The 22,988-nt window shown below is 38.8% G+C and overlaps 1 protein-coding gene across 3 annotated transcripts in view; it reads left to right on the top strand.

The window, feature by feature from the left end:
- LOC124137985 overlaps positions 1-22,988 on the top strand; it is a 203,286-nt gene that overhangs the window by 79,896 nt on the left and 100,402 nt on the right. For all 3 annotated transcript variants that reach the window (XM_046504481.2, XM_046504475.2, XM_046504476.2), the window contains exon 3: positions 2,381-2,469. The gene's annotated coding sequence lies outside the window, so the exon portion shown is untranslated. The remainder of the gene's footprint in view (positions 1-2,380; positions 2,470-22,988) is intronic.

The following is a 22,988-nucleotide window of genomic DNA, read 5'->3' as shown; positions in this document are numbered from 1 at the left end:
TACCCCAGAATGTCCACCTAGACTTGCTTCTGGTCCTAGTCTGTATAGTTGGTTCATGTGTCGCGGTAACTATAGGTTGATTACCCCAGAATGTCCATCTAGACTTGCTTCTGGTCCTAGTCTGTATAGTAGGTTCATGTGTCGCGGTAACTATAGGTTGATTACCCCAAAATGTCCACCTAGACTTGCTTCTGGTCCTAGTCTGTATAGTAGGTTCATATATAGTGGTAACTATAGGTTTGTAGGTTGATTACCCCAGAATGTCCACCTAGACTTGCTTCTGGTCCTAGTCTGTATAGTAGGTTCATGTGTCGCGGTAACTATAGGTTTGTAGGTTGATTACCCCAGAATGTCCACCTAGACTTGCTTCTGGTCCTAGTCTGTATAGTAGGTTCATGTGTCGCGGTAACTATAGGTTGATTACCCCAGAATGGCCACCTAGACTTGCTTCTGGTGGTATTGTGTATAGGAGGTTCATATATCGTGGTAACTATAGGTTTGTAGGGTGCTTACGTCAGAATGTCCACATCGACTTGCTCCTGATGCTATTGTGTATAGGAGGTCCATATATCGTGGTAACTATAGGTTTGTAGGGTGCTTACGTCAGAATGTCCACATCGACTTGCTCCTGATGCTATTGTGTATAGGAGGTTCATATATCGTGGTCACTATAGGTTTGTAGGGTGCTTACGTCAGAATGTCCACATCGACTTGCTCCTGATGCTATTGTGTATAGTAAGTTCATATATCGTGGGATCTATAGGTTTGTAGGTTGATTACCTCAGAATGTCCACCTAGACTTGCTTCTGGCGCTATTAGAAGGGTTCATGCAACGAGATAACTACCTAAGTTAAGTAGGTTAGCTTTCTGAGGTTATCTCCCAGCTCAGAGCTGACGAACGTTTGTCTCTTAAAGGCTAAGCTCTTGGGTACTTTTTTCATCACGTGTTAGATATAACTGAACTTTACTTAACATGCTCAACCCTCCTTCAATGTTCTTACACCAATCAGCATTTCTAATACTCCTCTCTTCACTCCTTAAACCTATGATTGTGGGTTTGAATCCCTGTTCGCCCCGATTATGTTTCTAGGTTTGTCAGCACCAAACCCGTGCTCGTGGGTTTCACCGAAGTGGTAAACGTCTGAAACCTGCATCACTTCGGGCCTTCCTCCCACATTAAGCTGACACGCCGTGATATAACTGGAATACTGTTAAAAGCGGCGTTAAACCCAACTCACTCACTCACCCTTAATGGGTAACTGATTTGTTTCTAATTTCATATGAGACTTTTTTTCAACCTCATAATTTACTGACAATACAATGAATTGTTCATTAGAATGACGTAAGCGCGCGTACGTTTTTGTTCATAAAACAGATTTCCGTATGCAGTATAACCTTTTATACCATGTATATCGCTAGCCTGTATGACATCACACTATGATTTCATGTATTTGCTTGTTTATCACGCCTTCATAAAAATACAGTATTGTCTTTATTACATACTGAGTGAGTGAGTTTTACGCCGCTTTTGGTATATCCAGCCATATAACAGCGGGGAGACCAAAAATGGGCTTCAAACATTGTGTTCGTGTGAGGAATCGCATTCCTTTTTTTTGACGTTAACCACTCTGCTACTCCACCGTCCCAATATTACATATTGAACGAGATACTACTAATATTATCAAAATATACCCAACTGAATTTCCAAATGCTGGCATCTACATGTACTTGTTGAGACGTGTTAGCTGATACTTGTGTTTTGTATGTTGCCACTGGCCGGTGGGCTACGCCAACTGCATCAAGGATAATGAATAAAATATGTCAAACATGCTATGTCATAAACGGAACTAGCAGATTCTGTCTGAACCGAGGTCATTCGGGGAAAACGTATTGAGGTTAGACAGTACTCAGTATTAATCGGATTCTAACCAGAGTACGTGAATCTGGGATTTGAACCCACGAGTATATGAGTCAAGCCTAAGGGGCGTAACTCTGCGCTGCAATTTCGGTAGCTTACAAGACTTGGCGAAATAAAGATAGTTGTGTAACCCACAGAACATGCGAAGCAGTTTGACCAACTGACATTAAATATAAACGTAAATATTATAATAAATGCACCAAGGAGAAAAGTGAGAAAGTGATGAAAACCATGGCAGATTAACTATAGTAAAATCAGGTGTCCTTAACTTCTTTTGAGCAGTATATTAAACAATTCAACCACTGGTAACAACAACATAACACTGTTCTTCCCTTCAAATGCTCAACTCTCAGACACACCGAGACCATCAATGAATCAGAGAACCTCAGTAAGTCTAGAAATCGCTTGGGGAAGGCACTGCAGAATCTTGTATAAAACCTCTCTTGTTACTTCTGTCTTCAGATCGTGCTGAAAACACACTACCCCCTAATCCTGCCCGCCCGCCACCCTGGGGAGAAAAAACGGATAGTACTCCTCCACGGAATCGACAGGTAAGACTTCAACACCTGTAATTTAGCCGGAGTCTGTTTTACCATTTCCCGGGATGAACCGGTGCAGATGCAGAGACAGTTGTGGGGTGAACAGCACAGCCTCCTTCTCCCTCGTGTATCTAACGCCGGTATTGCAATACATTAATGCTTGCTACAGGCAAAATACGTTGCAATGTGCGTTTAATTGTGCTCTCCTTCAAGCCACTGAATTGGCGATCTGCATGAAAGATACCTCAGGATACTATGAAATGAGATTTAGAGGGTGGAGAGAGGAGCCTGCGAGATCAGGTTCCCCTGTGAATCTAACGCACCATGGAAATCATGGTGTATGCAAAAAGTCGGAATAGCGAAATAGGAAATTTCGATTAAAAACGTTGGTTCTTAAAAGTTTTTAAAATATACTAGAATGAGGGCGGGTTGGTCATACCAAACAAGTATTGTAGTTTATACAACCTAACACAAGTAAATATCTTTGATAATTTTATGCATTTATGTACAATTTTACATTTATATTGCTTTATGGATGAAGTGTGTTCCAATACGTGATATGATTATTCCGAGATTGATACGAACGTCTACGTGTAGATATACGTTCCATATGAATCGTAACTATAGCTTCTAAATAGCTATTAATTCTGTGCGTAGCACTATGGATGCAAAGTGGTAACAGTGGTATTATCCTGTATGAGTCTCTCGTCAACCTAAACAGAGGGTATGAATACTAACTTAGAAAACAAAGTGGTATTTAAAGGATTTACATCAATCTTGCTAGCACTGACATCTAGCTGGAGCCAAGCCCCTTTTTTATCTGAATTTTAAAAATAAGAGAAAAAAATACAGTGACACCTCTTTAATCCGGACGATCCGGATTGACGAATTGTGGGAATAAGGTGATTTTAATCACAGATAGAGTGAGTGAGTGAGTGAGTGAGTATGGTTTTACGCCGCTTTTAGCAATATTCCAACAATATCACGGCGGGGGACACCAGAAATGGGCTTCACACAATGTACAGATAGAAATAAGGTCACCACACTAAACGTCCGGAATGCGAGGTTTCCGGATTAATGGGTTCCGGCCTAACGATATTCCACTGTATTGTATAGGTTACATGGTTTCTCACCACCTAGATTATTTTTATCTTCACACATCAATTCTCCGGACCTTTCACACATCTTGTGCCCAAAAGGGTTTCCTGTGCCATTTAAAATGACCACACTACCACTGCACCACGCGTGCCTTGTAGGGCCTAACTGGCTCATCCTCTCGACAGTTTATCGACTTGTTACAATGACAGCAAGTAGGTTAGGCATAGTTTTCACTGGCTTTATCTACCCAGCAACAGGCCAGAGAAGGGCTCTAGGTGCCCGCGTCTCAGTCCTTTAGTGAATGGGGCGATCCAATTTCTTCAATTATATCAGTAATGACCGGGTAATCAATTTCTGGAGCGCTGGGTGAGCAGCGAAGCTGGGAGATGGTAGGCATGACAAGGAGGGGATGCTCAGAAACCTATACATCCGTTGCGCTGGCACAACTATTCGTTTTGCTTCAATGGCTTGCGATAGCATGGGCGTAGTCGTTTGTGGTTTACATTGGGCGTATTTGGTTTGTGGTTGGTGTCACGGCATAAAAAGGACTAAGTAGATTAATCGTGGAATAATTATGTGATAGCGTTGGAGTGAGTCTATCGTTAAACCGTGTTTACATCGACAGGCAGCAATCTACCTGCTGCCATCGCGAGAAAATTGCTGGGTTTTCTTTGAGAGACACATCTGCAGTAAACTTAATCTGGGACGTTTCATTTTGGGAGAGAACCTGTAGTTTTGATTTACGATTCGTCAGCTATAATAGCAAATATATTGAACATTATGATAATATATAAGTATGTGGTATAGTAATTTGGTAATGATACTTAAAATTCCTTAATTCTTAAAAATGATCAAATATATTCCTAAATTAAAAGTAAATAATTTCAACAAAACACACTTATGTGACTGAAAAGCTAGTTTGGATTTCCCTTTTACCTTTTGATACTTCGTAATATTATTGTGTAGATTCCTTGGAGTTTTAAGATGTCTTTTAAATACCTCGTGATGGGTATGGATTTTATTTGCAGCTAGACAAATTATGATTTATGAAGTATGAATACCAATTAGAATTAATTATTATATTGTTCTGTTTGGTTTCTTTTGACGAAATGTAGACTTGATCATTGGTTGATTTGGCAATAATGTTCTGGTTTGGAATGCTTAAATCAGCTGGTTTTAAATCATAAGATGAAATTAATCACCCAGTTGTCCCGCCACCAGTTTCAAAAGATGAAATTGACAAATATTCTTGTCACGCCTCAAGTTTTATAAGACGAAATAGACCACTGTATTTGTCCTGAATCAGATTGAAATCGACAACTGCACCCTTCACCCTAAAAATCGGAAACGGAACAAAACTCAACATTGCTTAAAAACCCAATTTCTCAAACCATTTCCCTTATTCAAGTCGCTTCGTACTTGTATTGTGACCCTTCACCCCAGTAATGATTTGTACACATGATAATGCCCGACGTTTATATAGCAGGGATTACCAGTTGACCAGAGCCGACCTTGTGTAATATAGTATGTTGGAATTACCCAAAGACCATTTCTCAAATAGACGCTTTGAGTTTGTCTGTGTCATTAAATGCATGGCTAGTGAAGACAGGAAAATTGTGTCTGAAAAGTTTCCCGAAAACTCATCTTTCCCACACATAACATTTTAGGTAAGTGCTGTTTTTCGCTGAATCATCATAACGAAATAATACTCCACAAATAGGAATTCGTAGTCCACCCAATCCCTTCTCATCATAAATCAAGCCTATTATTCACGACATAGGCGATTATCTCCCTTTACATACAAACACCGCTTTCCGTTACTGGCTAGAAAGAATGTAATTACTTCAGTAACAACAATATTGATTTATTGAGAAAACAGTTAAGGAAATCAATACCCTCCCAGTATGAATGATTCTGTGGCGGACGACAGGCGAACCCTTCTTATAGGGCACAGGCGACCCCGTTTATTGAAGAATTAGTTTGTTTGCTCATAAATTGGTAGTTTATTAGTATAGCTTGTTAGCCAAACGACGCTGTAGTTGATAAATATAGGCGAGGTTGGTGCAGTTTTAAATTGGCCATTTTCCGACTTTGGCTTCTGCGAGCTAATGATGATTTTCAGATTCCATCGATACAGTGTTGTTATTGGATCGATTCTCACACTGATGGTTATCTATATGGGGATGTTAGACGCTAATGCCTGTTTTAAATCGGGCACGGCACTATTGGGGGCTTTGCGAACTTTTTAGATGTAACACTTTGATTAAACTGATTTTCTATTGTGTTTAAAAATTACATGGTCAAATTTGCTCGAACTTTATACATAAGACAACAAGTTTTCACGGGCGTGCAGGTGATTTTGTGCTGAGTGAGTTATCGAGGTTTAAATCTCTCTGCCGTAAAGGAGGCTATGAAACCTGTTTTGTTCAATATGAAATGGATCGGCTTCAAACACAATATATTATGTCCTTGCTATTTGAACAATTAAACTTCTAGATATTAATATTTAAAGCAAATGTAAATGTCACATGAAATCAAATCGATAAGGTTTTTTTTTTGTCTCGTACAAGTTTGTATAGATCATTACAAAGACTAGACCTGCAGCTATTAGTAAGTTGACACGACATGTAGAAACGCTACGAGATTTCACATGTATATAAATGAAAGCAACAAAACCATTTCGATGATCCTAAGAAATATCCACTCCATGGTACGATTTTAACCATATCATAAGCATATGTTTATGAATCACTATTAAACAGTGGTGATCCCAGGTGTTCGCGAAAGGGTGACCGTATCCTGCCCCAACGGTGACACCCATCACAAACACATGCAGAAGTCAATTGTTGACCTGAGCACATTGGGATGGCAGGACATCATATTTGTCAATGATGCGTCCGATTTGGAAATGTCCACCACATATCTACCATAAAACGTTTCATGTGTATTGGTATGTTTTGTAATATCATTTGAGTTTAATATTGTGCCAGTGTCGTGGTTACGTTGTATATATTTGAAGGAACCCGGCATAAATAAATACAGTAAACTACGTTTATAACGAACATGCTTATAACGAACAAACGGATATAACGATCTAACTTTTAGTTCCGACTATTTGCTGTAGTTATACTGTATATATGCCTATAACGAATTACGGTTATAACGAACTAAAACTAGTAGTCCCTTTGAGTTTGTTATAACCGTAGTTTACTGTATACCGGTAGTAAATATCTATGGCTGTGATGTATGTCTACAGCAAACTATATATTTTGTTGGGTTGTGTTTCACGTTAAAGTTGGTGAGAACCAGCCATGGCGTCATCTCCCATAAATAAAATTATGTATTAGCCCTAGTATTAAAGTATTTCATGCTGAAGATACCCTATTCGCATGCACACATTTACACATTAATAAATATACATGTCTAAAAATGTTAAATTTAATTAAATTATGTCTAAATGAATTCGTGAATGTTATTCACTACTGGAAGATATTTACATCAGGTTAATTTGCTTGTATAAAAATTTAGTGTTTTGAGACCATGAGAACTGGGCCCGAGTGTCAAATAGTTAATTTACATGTATGTACTAATACGCCCACGGGCTAATACCGTGCACTCGAACGGGTCTGTGAATATAATTTACAGTCAGGGATTTAGTCTTGTGTGAATATGGTGACTTACCGCCATGTTGTATTAAATATTTCATAACGCGTTTCAAATATACAATGGAACACTACTACTAATATCGTCTCAAAGCCATCAAATACCACACAACCTTGATCCACGTCTTAAAATTAAAACACATTTTTTTATCAATAAATTGACTTTTTAGAAGCGATACTAAAACCTGTATATATTCTTATCTATCATGCAAGAGTATTATTTTCAAGGAAGATAATAACCATATTGAAATTAATACCAATTTAATCAAATAGCTATTGTCGTTTTATTGATGAGGAGACTATATTATCATCTCTGAAAGGTCCTATAAAACTAGTGGTATACCAGATGTTCGACGCATAAATATAAAACCCTGGCAAGTCATGCTTTGACGTTTATTAGTGATGGCTTGCAATGAGTTTATGGGCCTTTTACAATCGATTAGTCATATTTCACGTTACTAAGGAGATGAAAATAGTTAGTGACATATTTTACATAACAAAATGTCTACTCGAAGGTCATTATTGTGTCCCATGTGCGCGTCATCGAAACTGAAGGTAACTTATTGAAATTACGAGAAGTTTAATTTTCATGAAAATGTTTGATTAATGATGTGTGGTTTAGAAAAAGGTTCAATAATCCATAAATATTGTCCACTATGTCACTTGTCGTTTTCTCTTGCCAGCAGCGATCAAGCGGAGCAGGTGTTGCTGAGTGAATATCATCTTCATAAAACGAGGTTATATTATGAAAGTAATTGGATTACGCTCTGACATGATGCGAGATTCGGTGATGTAATTGATGAGGATAAGGATCTGAATATTCGGTTAAAGGAAAATGGCGTCTTGATTCATTTTAACGAATTCTTATAACCATTGAAGAACAGTATGTCAGCATGGGTTGAACAACTTGGAACTATAGTTCTTCTTTCTGTTCAATCGCAATTTAAAATTGTTCAAAGTTTAATTACATTAATATTCATGAATAATGTAAACTGTCAGGATTCTTTGTTACCGTGATGAATTGTGTAACTAAAATGTCTCACAGTTTCAAAGCATTAAACAAAGTTTCTTAATGAAAATATACAAGAAACGTGGAATTTTGATAAAAATGCTCTGTTTGTTTCTTTATACATCAAAACAAACCACAATACTACGAAAATTAATTCTCATGTTCAAACAAACTTGCCATTTACTGTAAAGCCAGTTCTTGACTTCATATGACACTGACGCCAGTGCTAATAACGAGTGTTGGATAGGTCGGTCACATCTTGCCAATCATTATTCAGACCCATTACTGTAATGATTAATGCAGGGCGGATGAAGAAATATTGATAAAATAAACGTGCATATCATCATCATCGAACATTTTTAGATGTATTTAGTAGTCGTGTTTGGGAACGTTTCAAAAAAGGGCATGTCCCAGGTGGTTTGCTCGCGTTTACCTGGAATAATAGCCATGTTTATGTCAATTTATCATCAACAGAAGACATACAGGTCGCCATTTTATTACCAGTACAATGAAGGACCGGCATTTAGAGTTTTGAACAAACGGAAAATATTGATTTGGGGTGTTTACTTTGGTTTCAAGTTATATATGTTTTGTTTTTTTAAGTTTTAATGAAAGAGGAATGTATATTAACTCTGTGAAAAACGGAAAGAGAAAGGAGGAGGGGGGTGTTTTGATGGTTTTTATCTTGAAATCAGCAGTAAATTATGTTTGTTTCTGTGGATAATCGACACTGGTTATTCTCTGGCGTTGAAGTTTTATATTTCTATTACGAAAATTGCAGTGCAAATATCTAGTTGTTAGAAGACGTCTGCCTCATGTGATGGGACAATAAAGTCAGTATGACGTCGCTGCTGATCAAGATACAGATGGATTGGGTATTATATACACAGGATTCTTTTTTTAAATTTTATGATTATACAACTGTTTTAATAAATCCCAAAATAGGCTAACGCTATCAAATAACATATCTGTATCTTTTCATGGTGCCATAAAGTTCATATATTAACTCTGTGGCAACGTATCCGCGAAATACATTTTATTACAAACTCCAAAAATATCTGAATCCAAACATTAACCATTACCATTGTCTATGAAGCTTGAGCATATATTTAATTGCTATTTGAAACTTCGCTCAAATCAAATTATCATACGATCGTTTATCATCAGTATACAGTTACTGTATTAAACGGTTATCCCACAGAAGTCGTTCTAATGATAAGATGAGCTTAGCTGTCATTCCCCGCGTTCTGTATCATTTAATATATAACAGCGGTCTGTCGATGCCAAGTCACCCTCCTTCAACTTTTAATCAAGTCGAAATACAGTGAAATAGTTGATGAAGGACGAGTTCGTTTAGAAATGGACAAACACTTAAGAAAGTTCGCAAAGATGAGGCGTATATTTGTAGAGGGTTTCAGTACGCCTGTAGATGGAATGCCCCGTCCACTACCCTCTAGAATAAACACTAGCCCCAATATAAGATATCGATTAGCTGCTGTAAAAATTCTTATCAGAGTCTGAAGTATGTTTTTTAGAGAGAAGTTAAGGCTAGATCAAATATATTTCTTGTATTATGGAATTGAAATTGAATCAAAAGTGTCTGACTATTAATATTAAGGAAATTACAATCTAATTTCAAAATTTAGAATTTTTTAAAATCGATATTGATTATAAGTTTATTTACTAATTTACTTTCCTCAAGAAAGTTCTTGGATTAACTTTACAAACGACATACTTTCAAATGAACGCCGCATCTCGCTTGTTTTCAAATGTTAGGGGTAAGCTCACCTGTTAAAAAAGAAAACGATTGACATGGGATTGATGTCAAGAGGGGTATATCAATCATGATCGAAACTCGATTAATCAATCATGACGTACATTGCGATTGTCTTCCACAACCTTCCAAGCAGACATGGCCCCAGTGTTGTATAACCCTCTTTTACATCTCTCAAGATGTTCATCATCACTGAACTCCGTCAACGCTTCCAATTTACACCGTCATAAACAGAAAATAGGTCTCACTTTACTAATGTTCTACTGAAATGACTTCCTATTGTGTGATCCGTCTGGGAAGGTGTATTTTACTCCAACCCTTTCTCTTGACAAGTCCGGCAAGATTCCTAGGGCTTCTGAAGTCGATAATGGGGTCTGGTTGATAGAATTGCCGAGGTTGATTATTATAAGGACAAATAGCAGGTAATTTTACATTCGCCCATCAAATTCTCAATGTGTTTGGCTACATGGACGGGACTAGTTTAGGGCTCCGCACAGTGTGGCTTCTATCGTGAGATGAAATAATTTGTTACATGAGACGATATAGCAGAGCTTGCGATGGGCGGATTTTTTTAAATGTTCTGCGGAGGGACCGTATGTGGTAGTCGATAAACAATTTTGTGCGTATACTAGTCGAGACTTATTCCGGTTTCATAGTACTAGCCCACTAAGATACCATGCCGCAGTTTTAACATGAATACCCCGAATATCCCATTCATCCCCTTTATGCCGAGCGGCAGGCAGGGTAACAAGAAGTTCCATCTTTAAACGTCTTGTAGTATGACGCGGTATGTCTTGTATTATGTTCTGTGATATATTTCATAATCACGACCAAAAAGATAAATATAAACATAAATATAAACACTAGTAATGTTTACTTTATGCAAAATTCAAATTTATTTGGGAATTATTAGAACCACATGATTTCGGTTTTTCTTTGTAATATATTGAAACCGTTGATCCGAAAACTCCGGATGGGCATATTATAGGTACCAAGATAGTGTTGCCAATTCAATGCACTTTGTCAGCATGATGTATTAATTAAAGTGGGGCGGTGATTAAAGCGTTGGCTCGTCACGTAGAAAACAATGGTTCGATTTCCCACATGGTTTATAATGCGTCAAGTCCATAACTACTGTCCGTGATATTGCGTCAATATTGCTAAAAGCGGCGTAAAACGGTACTCACTCGTTTCCAATATAGGTATTATGACGTTTGAAGCCCATTTCTGATGTCCCATTGCTGTGATGTTGCTGGAATATTGTTGTGAGTGGCGTGAAACCCATTCGAGTAAATAACTAAAATGCAGGTTTCTGTTCGCTTTGGTTTGTTGTTGTTATTGTTTGGGTATGTTGGTGATGTGGTGTGGGGGTCAACGTCTTTATTCTTTCAACGTGACGTTACAGTACGGGAGCTAGTGTCTTTATCAAGCAATCTAATTCTTTTTTGATACTATAGCTTCTAAAATGCCACTTAAAAAATCTCAAGTTTAATTTTGAGATTAAATATTCAAGTTCTTAAGTTTCAAGCCTTATACCCTTTAAATGTTTTGAACTTTAACCAGAAAGTTTGAAAAAGGGCATTACACGTCCAATATGTGACCAAAGTTTTATTCTTTTAGGCTCTATTTCCCAAAAATAATAATGCAGTTAGTCATTTGACACTAATTCCACGCACAACATTGTAATGCATGTCTACTGAGTATGAATATAACCATACAAAATGGCCAGATGGTGCGATCCGGGGTGGAATAGGTCTTCAGCAACCCATGCTTGTCGTAAAAGGCGACTATGCTAATCGTAAGAGGCGAGTAACGGGATTGGGTGGTCAGGCTCGCTGACATGGTCAATCACCAAATTGTCTGGTCCAGACTCGTTTTTAACAGACCGCCGTCATATAGCTGGAATAGTGCTGAGTGTGGCGTTAAACAACACACAAACAAGATGATGACTTGTGGACAGAATATTCTGAAACAATCAAACTGAATATGAAGTATGTCCTACAGGTCAGATGTGCCATTTATCACAATGTGCCTGAATGAGGCTTGATGTTATGTCAACAGCTGGTTGTTGGTTTCAGTTACTGACCGTATAAACCTGATCCCTTTATCTCATGTGTAAGGTGTTAATATCAGGTTCATGGCTGTCATTAACTTGCAAATTAATGATACGTCAATCATTAGACGAAATTGACATCTATTGTTTTAAACAATACAGTCACTATAGGGCAATGCGCTATTGTCTCCTGCCATGAAAATATTTTCGTTATTTTTTGTGTTAATTTTAACATTTACTGACGGATGTTCCGAATTGTGGACATTTTCAAATTACAAAACCGGGCAAAAAGGAAGTATGCACTTGAAAAATGGATTTGACCACATCACTACAAACGTTATCAAAACGTTACTAGATCGAAAACAGTCGCCGAAACACTTCAAACGTTAGGTCCAAAACACAACTGTGACACCCTTATCAAATACATCACCATCGAATAACCATTTCTTATTTGTTTCATTATTTGCCTCCATCAAACGAGGGTGTTTGTTTTATTTTGCCCCACGATTTATATATTAATAAAATATATGATGACATTTTCAAATCAGGATATTAGCTTTAGTGCTTTTCTAATTATTAGGCGACAAAGTGATAAATGATCGATTTAAAAAAAATTGATAGGGTTGTACAACTTAAATTGCGTCCTGCATTCAATTGTTCGTTTGTTCATTAACGCTGCACGCAGCAATATTCCAGCTGTGTGACGGCGGTCTGTAAATAATCGAGTCTGGACCAGACAGTCCATTCTATTCTAACTCGGATCTTCACGTCCTGTATTACAACTGGAAATAGAAACTGGAGGAAAACTTAATATCCCTCGCGAAAAAAGATTTTGCAAACTATGTCAAGTTGGCCTAATAGAAAACGAGTTTCATTTCCTGCTAGTGTGCCCTGCATACACTCACCTACGCCATCTCTATATTCCTTCAAAATATTATTTACACCCAAATGTCCATAAGTTTAATATTCTTTTATCTACAACCAACACAAAGCTGATTATTAATATCGCTAAATATCTGTATCACAGTAAAGAAGAGAGAACACGTATTTTATCATTGTGATTGTCGCCATAAATATGCCATACATTTTGTACAAAGGGCCTGTGGCCTGTACTGTACTGAATAAAGATCTGTATTACAACTAGTGGGTTGTGTGGATAGTTGATTATGAACAGAATATATCAAACTCTTACTTTGTAATGCAAATTGTGTGAGGGGCGGCTGGTGTCTGTTGACCAGGACATACCAACCCTTTTCGCAAACACCTGGTATAATCACTGATTTCCCGTGATCCATTGACATAATGTTCATCACTGATTTACCGTGATCCATTGACATAATGTTCATCACTGATTTCCCGTGATCCATTGACATAATGTTCATCACTGATTTACCGTGATCCATTGACATAATGTTCATCACTGATTTCCCGTGATCCATTGACATAATGTTCATCACTGATTTACCGTGATCCATTGACATAATGTTCATCACTGATTTCCAGTGATCCATTGACATAATGTTCATCACTGATTTACCTTTAACGCCCAATGGAATCTGTACCGGCAGATACTCGCGACTGATTATTCTTTATACATCTGTCATGTTATGCAGGAGGAAACGGACATTAAACGGTTTGTCCTGATATTTTGAATGGCTTCAGAATAGTTGGTATTCATAGATACACAAAAGTTTTTGAAGAAGTATCTCAGTCGTAAACTACGGGTGGTTTCTTTACATTTCAGGGGGCGAGGGTGGCCCAATTGTCTAAGGCGAAGTAATTCGATGTGCAGAGTTGCGTCCCTTGGGCCAGATTGTGGGTTTGAACCCCGGTTCGCCCCGATTATGTTTCTAGGTTTGTCAGCACCCGTGCTCGTGGGTTCCACCGAAGTGGTAAACGTCTGAGACAAGCATCACGCAGCGGTATAACTGGAATACTGTTAAAAGCGACGTTACTCACTCACTCACTCTATTTGGCGTTTCGTATACTCACCGCCAAAAGAAACGCGAAAACCATACATGTTGGTAAATATATAAAAAGAATATTCATATTTAAGAGTTATTAGATTAATTCGATGCACAAACGAACATACTGTTATGTTGTGTGAACCGATGTTCATGAATGCATCACATGTGACGTCATAGATCCTGGACTCGAGATACATCATTCGTCTGGTGTAGGATTAGCGTGTAAATTTTGGAAATCACGTACAGCATATCGTGAAAAGAATATAGACAATCTGGGGTAACACTTGACTGATTGTTAGTATTGACATTTTGTTTTGGTTCACATTGGAAACATCACTTCTTAACGTACATACTTCTCTATATGTTTCTATGGTTTGCGTTTCTTTTGGCGGTGAGTATATTGTGTAAGAAGTAAACTTATTTGTTTTATGGTCCACTAGTTCTACAATCTTCATCGAGATGTTGTAAAACAGTACACAATTGTATGCGATATTAATTATCTATTTGAAAAATAATAATATTAGACTACAAATGTCAAACATGACACAAACAATATATTATAACCACAATTAGGATCGAGAAACACCCCAGGTATCATCATTGCTTGGTTTAAAACGACAATAAACCATTGTCTTACACATTAAATATCAATTACATTTCTCGTTTCTATGGAAACAAGTAAAATATTAAGTATACTCTAATGAATACTATATCATACGTCGATTTGATTATAAAAAGGATACCCACTTCAGACGAGCTGTAAAAGTGAGCATTGTATATGACGCATAGCTTGCAGACAAATCGAGGTTTACTGCATTTTGTTTCACTGTTGAGTGTATGTTCACATTGAAGGAGTTGACATTTCATTGTTGAACGTGTGTCGTCTTTCACTCTTGATTAAATCTTCTTGTCGGTCTAGTGATGGATAACGTACTGGGGGCGCTCGAACAGTAGCAGCGGGGACACCGCAGCAACAATGTCAGATCTGCGTGAGTTTGGTTCAGCACTGATGTGAACAGCAATCCAGTTATGTCACAGCGTGTCTGCTAAATTGGGAAGGAACCTGAAGTAAAGCAGTTCTAAGACGGTCACCACTGCATTGTGCTGATAAATATAGAAACTATCAAGACGAATCTTGGATTTAAACCTGTATTAAAGACGCAACTCTGCACAGCTAATTGAGTTACCTTAGACAACTGGGCCACCACTGCCCCCTCAAATCTGTATGACAATATGAGACACATGACCCCTCAAATCTGTGTGACAATATGAGAAACAGACCATCTCACATCTTCATGACAACGCAGTGGTCAGACCAACTCAAATAACCACCACAAAACGACAGTGTGGTCAGGTCAAATCATCAAACAATGCTTGCCCGTATGTAAGATGCACACTGTAAAATGCTTGGTTCTTGCATGATATGTCAGTATCTCATATTGTTTACAGTTGTTAAAGTTTTAAAAATATATTCCGTTATTCCGTGTACTTCACCGATGTCTAAAGAGCGCGGGCTTAGCAGAGACCATCCACTGAAAAGCGCAAACAACTACAGATAGCGGACGAATGTGACACGCGTTAATATCAAGACCCTTCAATAAAGATTAAATATGCATTGCGTAACCTATGTGAAACCTAGTGTAGCGACTATGCTTGTCGTAAGAGGCGACTAACGGGATCGGGTGGTCAGGCTCGCTGACGTAGTTGATGCATGTCATCGTATCCCAATTTCGTGGATCTATGCTCATGATGTCAATCACTGGATTGTCTGGTCCATACTCGATTATTTTCAGACCGCCGTCATATAGCTGGAATATTGCTGAGTGCGGCGTTAAACAGCAAACAAACAGAAACAAACACTACCTCGCTGGAATGTGTTCGCAAAGGCGTAACAATAAATGTAATGTTTGGGGATTCCTTAAAAAACAATAGCAATTGCTTGCACTGTAACAAGTTGTTAGATATTTCATCAGATCTCACTATTCACACATGTCATTTCACAATGGCTACATGCAATTAAACGAGAATTACGATTTGAAAGACCAGGCAATGGTTCACCGATCTGTCCTATTGCAATGTACTCAACGTTTCACAGATTAGAATGCCTGTTGTATGCGTGAGTGCTTGTGTTGAATTCAGTTGTTCGACCATCACAAAGTGTGCACGCACTATCTGGCGATAATTCCACCTTAGTGTATTCACATCTAAGGCTGACATGTAGTACAAATCGAGGAGAATACAGTTCGATGAGTTCATGACAATGAAATGAATCATCTCTATCCTTTCGACCGATTAAACCTGGAAAAGTTCAAATTTTCGTTAATTAAATCTACCTAATCTTAATTCTCCCCTTATTTGCGTAACAGTGGTAGAAACACGATTACACTACGATACCCTCTGGACGGTTCTAATAAGGAATTCTGGGATACATTAGAATGGAGACAAGGCTTGTTTATTGAGTTGGTTAGGTCAACCGTTAAGAATAACAAGATGAGTATATTGGTCGCGTTATCAATTTGACGATAAACATACCTGTAAATTGCTAAACTGGCAGACAAACGAAGTCACCGAAATGTCCGCAGGTTCATTTACACATGACAAATGCCAGAAACACTGTATGGGGCTTACAAACGAGTCCATGCCTTTAATTAAGCCTCCAATCTTGTCAGCTGCCCAATCAATGGTAAAGGTCTTCTCGATGGCGTGGCGTGAATGGGGGCAAGCAAATTTGTTCCGTTAGCCGACTGTTACATTTGATTACCTGTCGGTGTATCTAGCCATGCTTAAAGACCCCTTGGTATGAGAGACCGGTACAGTTAATCAAACGCTTCGTTCCGTTTTAGCGTGAGATTCTAGATTTTACAAAAACTGCTGTCAGTTGCAGTTTGTTCGGCGTCGATTACACTTGCACACCGCTCGTTTCACATCTGTTAGCACAGTCGGAACTCTGGTCCAGAGAAGCACATTTCAATTTGAAGATGCGTATTTCAGGCCCATCCTTGCGGGAGACTACCATATCGCTAGCCAAACTCTGTTAGGTTTGGCGCTAGCCTTCTGGTTTAGTCGCATTGGAAGTCGAGATGATGTGTGTAGAGGTGATCTGATGTTGTATGAGCATCAGACCTTGTGGCAGATGGGTCCTTTTTGAAACATTAAAAAATAATACCAATTTTCTTATAAAGAAAGCAGTTTACATGATATTTAATACTACAAATGATGGCCGAATAGGTCATGGACGTATTGTTGTTGAAGTTGGCGGTAAAGGCTGTAGTTTGGTACTTTTACGTCGCTACCGATAGGGGCCTTACATTTCTATCATCCAAAACAGGCTTGCACAGGAGATAACCCTTGGGTGAGATCAAAGGATCAAGCGATACCTCCTTGGAGATACCATTGCAATGAAATTGCATCACAAATCTTTGCAGACCATTGTGACGTCATCGTTGAATGACGACACAATCAATTCACATCACCAATCTATCTTGCACTAAAGCTGATTAGATGTACGTTCCACACACAGGACACTGCTCATCACTGTTTACAAGCTGAAAAGATGGATGTATGATATTATTTTTTAAAACACGAGGGTGAGATTCTCTTTGTATCATAATTCCATAAATTAGATCCACGAAGGGCATACTTTAGTTACTGAAACCTAATATAAGTATGTAGATGGACATACGCGACGGCATTGCTCTATTAATTACTGCACATATCGAAACCGAACCGTTATTGACCAAATGTGTGTCTGTGTACAATTTGACTGATTGGCTGATTGACTGATTAATTGAGTCGTTTGATTGATTCTAATGATTGGCTGTATGGCTGGTCCGTTGGTTGATTGATTCGAGTGTAACTTCAGAAAACCAGACGTCGTTCGACAAAGTAACAAGAGTGAGTGAGTGAGTTGGGTTTAGCGCCGCTTTTAATATATTCCAGTTATATCACGGCGTGTCAGCTTAATTTGGGAGGAAAGCCCGAAGTGATGCAGGTCTTAGACTTTTACCACTTCGGTAAAACTCACGAGCACGGGTATGGTGCTGACAAACCTAGAAACATAATCAGGCGAACAGGTATTCGAAACCACAATTATAGGTTTCTGGCGTGCCCAAGGGACGCAACTCTGCACAGCGAATCGCGGCGCCTTAGACGACTGGGCCACCCGTGTCCCCCAAAGTAACAAGAAAGACAAACCAAAAACAAGAATTCTACTCAATGACATATTTCTTTAATGAATCATTTTCCCAGACAACATCCATTCGAAGTTATTGTTATTTGATCACCTCGGAAATGTTAACTGTCTGAAATGTCAGTTTAGGTTACAATTGTTTTCATAATTTCAATATAAATTTATAATGCAAAATGTTTTTTTAAAGCAGCGCGTACCTGGAAGAAAACTGTAGCAGATGTAAGAGTAAGCATATACTCCGAAACGTTGTGTTCCTCATAATAAAGAAGTTGACATCCATATATTCTGTTCCTTATTAGACCTAATTATATTTTCGCTTCATTTACGCTAAGCTCGGCGGCAAATTTCTGATAGAGGGTTGCTTTGGAATGCATTTTTTATCCTGAGCTGTTTTCTATCTTTTAGCCAAGTTGTTTAAGCGTTCTTTCGCCACGTTGAAGGCGCGGGTTCGATTCCCCTCACAGGAAGCGTATATCTATTTATCTACCACTTCAAAGACACATTTTCTGTTTTGAATACAACCGCTCTTCTATTTGCAACATGACATGTGAATTATCATAGCCGGAAAGTTTCATGAACTTTGCGATAACGCATTACTATGCATGCATACTGGCTCGATCCTTCCTACGACCGGGGTTCTTTGGCTCAGCCTCTAATGAAATTATAACTGTTGTTAATTATCTAACCAAATGGCTAATCATGTTCCAAGACATGCTTTCATTATAGAAAACTCTGGTTAACATCACGATGTTATTTGGTATTTCTTTTACGAATTTCTACTAAATATTCAGTGCGGGACAACCGGAAGTCATGAAAAATGTTGCACAACATTCTATACATGATTGGTCATTTTGGTCGTATCTTGAGTCATTGTTCCACAAGCGACCCTTGAGTCAGCGACAAATAGGTTATCAAGATGTAATAAACACTAATTTAAAATCAAAGAGTCATTCAATTGACTCTGGCTTCAACGGCCAGCCAAATTTGTACGAATATATGTGCCAAGAGCAAACAGCAGAAACAAGAAATTCAAATTGGTAGAACTGTCTAAATTTAAATTTAGGCTCTTGAGACGCGATTTCCAAAGACAATTCAACATGAAAAGCTGACCCAAATGAGAATAATATTTCTTAAGCATGGAGGTTTCACAGTTCATATATGCTTACCGCTTGGGTCCATCAGTTCCTTGGACATATAGCGTTACAATGGTACAAGACGTTCATTTGCCCTCTCTTCGACCCCCTACAATTGTGTTGTGTTAATACACACTAAAATAGGGGAGATTATAGCAATCGCTACTCAAAATGTCCACTCGGGGACCCCCGAGCTTAACTCTCTGTGTTCCTCTATCGATCATATTTCCATCAGCGCGTGCAATTTCCCGCCATTTTGATGAAGAGGACAAATACTCGCGTTTACTTAGGCGAGAATCCTGTCGCTTCTGCATTTAGCAGGTTTCAGTTGATAGGTGAAGACAGTTCTAGAACATTTTATGTGGTCGCGAAAGGATAACAAAACAGTCATGGAGGAAATGAAGAATTTTAAACCTTGGGCTTGGTGGCAGTCGGAGTCTTTTAGGATATTTTTTCTCGTTTGATTTGCGAAAGTGCTGAGATCGGACTCAAGTCGAGAGTCCTCAAAGCGCGCATGCTCTGACAGCCCATGAAATACTCTCCAAGCGGCTGTTTTTCGTTTTGGAAATTGCTGTAGGGTTACCTTAAATCTCGCAACAGCGAGATGAGATTTTCGTGTTTTTTATATGATTTAACAGAGATGTGATGATCTGAAAATGTCGAGTTTTCTCAAGAGTCTCGCCCCGAGTCACTTCAGAAACCAACACATTTCATCCATGTCATTTTAAACTTCAAACGTGTACCTCAGCTGAGATCGAATTTAAATTCTCCTCAACAGTTTTTAGCTCAAATTCTCTTCATCCTTTGTTCGGTGTAACCTGATTTTGACACAAGACGGAAATCGATGGTTGAAGCCCTACTATGTCATTTAAAGTGTCCGGACAATTTGGTCCAGAGCTTCTAAATTTGAATCAGTGTTCCAGCAGCCTACAATGTCTGTCCGTCATGTTGACACACCTATCTCGATGTTGCTGCCATGGACAATTTGGTCCAGAGAATCTAAATTTGAATCAGTGTTCCAGCAGCCTACAATGTCTGTCTGTCATGTTGACACACCTATCTCGATGTTGCTGCCATGGACAATTTGGTCCAGAGCTTCTAAATTTGAATCAGTGTTCCAGCAGCCTACAATGTCTGTCTGTCATGTTGAAACACCTATCTCGATGTTGCTGCCATGGACAATTTGGTCCAGAGCTTCTAAATTTGAATCAGTGTTCCAGCAGCCTACAATGTCTGTCCGTCATGTTGACACACCTTTCTCGATGTTGCTGCCATGGACAATTTGGTCCAGAGCTTCTAAATTTGAATCAGTGTTCCAGCAGCCTACAATGTCTGTCCGTCATGTTGACACACCTTTCTCGATGTTGCTGCCATGGACAATTTGGTCCAGAGCTTCTAAATTTGAATCAGTGTTCCAGCAGCCTACAATGTCTGTCCGTCATGTTGACACACCTTTCTCGATGTTGCTGCCATGGACAATTTGGTCCAGAGCTTCTAAATTTGAATCAGTGTTCCAGCAGCCTACAATGTCTGTCTGTCATGTTGACACACCTATCTCGATGTTGCTGCCATGGACATTTCGGTCCAGAGCTTCTAAATTTGAATCAGTGTTCCAGCAGCCTACAATGTCTGTCTGTCATGTTGACACACCTATCTTGATGTTGCTGCCATGGACATTTTGGTCCAGAGCTTCTAAATTTGAATCAGTGTTCCAGCAGCCTACAATGTCTGTCTGTCATGTTGACACACCTATCTCGATGTTGCTGCCATGGACATTTTGGTCCAGAGCTTCTAAATTTGAATCAGTGTTCCAGCAGCCTACAGGGTCTGTCTGTCATGTTGACACACCTATCTCGATGATGCTGCCATGGACAATTTGGTCCAGAGCATCTAAATTTGAATCAGTGTTCCAGCAGCCTACAATGTCTGTCCGTCATGTTGACACACCTATCTCGATGTTGCTGCCATGAACCTTACATCTCCCTGGTCCTCTTTTATAGTACTGACCGACCTCCAGGAACGATGTCCGTTTTGGTTGGTTGGGTGGTTTGGTGTTTAACGCCGCACTCAGCAATATTTCAGCTATATGACGGCGGTCTGTAAATAATCGAGTCTGGGCCAGACAATCCAGTGATTAATATCATGAGCATCGATCCATGCAATTGGGATCGATGACATGGATCAACCAAGTCAGCGAGCCTGACCACCCGATCCCGTTAGTCGCCTTTTACGACAAGCATAGTCACCTTTTACGGCAAGCATGGGTTGCTGAAGACCTATTCTACCCCGGAATCTTCACGGGAGTGTCCGTATTTTCATATCAAAACATTATTCTGATGCATGATGTCCGTTTTGTGATGTCATGCATCAGAATAATGTTTTGATATGAATAAAAAATTTAATAACTTCAAAACGTTATCATAACTTCTAAATGTCTTCTTTAAAGCACACAACCGCTTAGTCCATTATGACTTGAACAGTAAATTAGAAAGCTATGAAAAATTAAAGTGCCATTACCCTACTTTAATGATTTTCATTCACTAATCAGTTTCAAAAGGTTCTAAAATTCAAAACGTCATTTATCAGAATTCAAAACGGCAGTCCTATAAAGCGTTTGAAAAGCATTTCATCAGCTGAGTGGTCTATTGCAAGAACGGCTTTAGCCTTTATCGGAGAAATATGAGTTTCAATGTAATTAATAGACGTCAATTCAATGTGGATGTCGATGCTCTACGGCTGATCAGAAGTACATGGCATGGTTCAGATTACACGGGAACTGACACTATAAATATTGACTCGTGTTAGTTTGGCTTAGAATTTACATCACAAAGTTGGCGTGCTGAGCACAAGGCCTGTGATGCGATTTCACGGCAAGGCAGGCCTAGATGGAACTCGACGTGGATGATCGACAAAGAGGCTTTGAACGTCGTTTTCGTCCTTGCTGATCATAGCTTAAGTCTCTACATTACGTTTTTTCACGTCTCCAATTTTTCGATTCACTGCCCTGTCGATAAATACAACAGTGCTCCGGGCTATTTAGACAATGAAATTGTGAAAAGTTATGAAACTAACTTTTCGGAGGACCTGTTGCGGTACCGGATACATTCAGACTCCATCACCTCTCGATGGTCCTGCTGCGGATTAGCAGACATGCGTACAAATGCGTTAACATTGACTTCCCGGGAAGTGAATGGGTAGTTGATCATTGCCCCGCATGAGTTTGTTCTTTATTCAATTACCGTGTGCAAGAAAGTCTGTAGGACTCGGGGACTGTTAGAATACAACTATTCATCAACTATTCGACTCCATTGCGGCGAGGAGGAAGATTGAATATCTAAACGGTGGTATTTGCGTGTATCAAATTCTGGTGTCGGTTATGTTTTCTCGAGATCATATATACTATAATGCAGAAGTATTTTAATCGATATTGTATTTCCCTTCCACTTTCTACACATCTACATTTGAATTGAAACATGGCATCTATATTAGATTTTTTAGAATTGAAAAGGTTAAGATTCAAATCTTATAAAAGTGAGAAGCAGAATTTTTCGTATTCGATAATGTAACATCTTTTACGGCCATTGACCTCCAAGCAGATCTTTATGTAATAAATGAAGACTTGTTATTTGGCCACATCAATTTTGAA

Source organism: Haliotis rufescens, unplaced genomic scaffold, assembly GCF_023055435.1.
Source record: "Haliotis rufescens isolate VD_foot unplaced genomic scaffold, xgHalRufe1.0.p SCAF_17, whole genome shotgun sequence".
In the NCBI taxonomy this organism is placed as follows: domain Eukaryota; kingdom Metazoa; phylum Mollusca; class Gastropoda; order Lepetellida; family Haliotidae; genus Haliotis; species Haliotis rufescens.
This window is presented reverse-complemented; position numbering and strand designations above follow the sequence as displayed.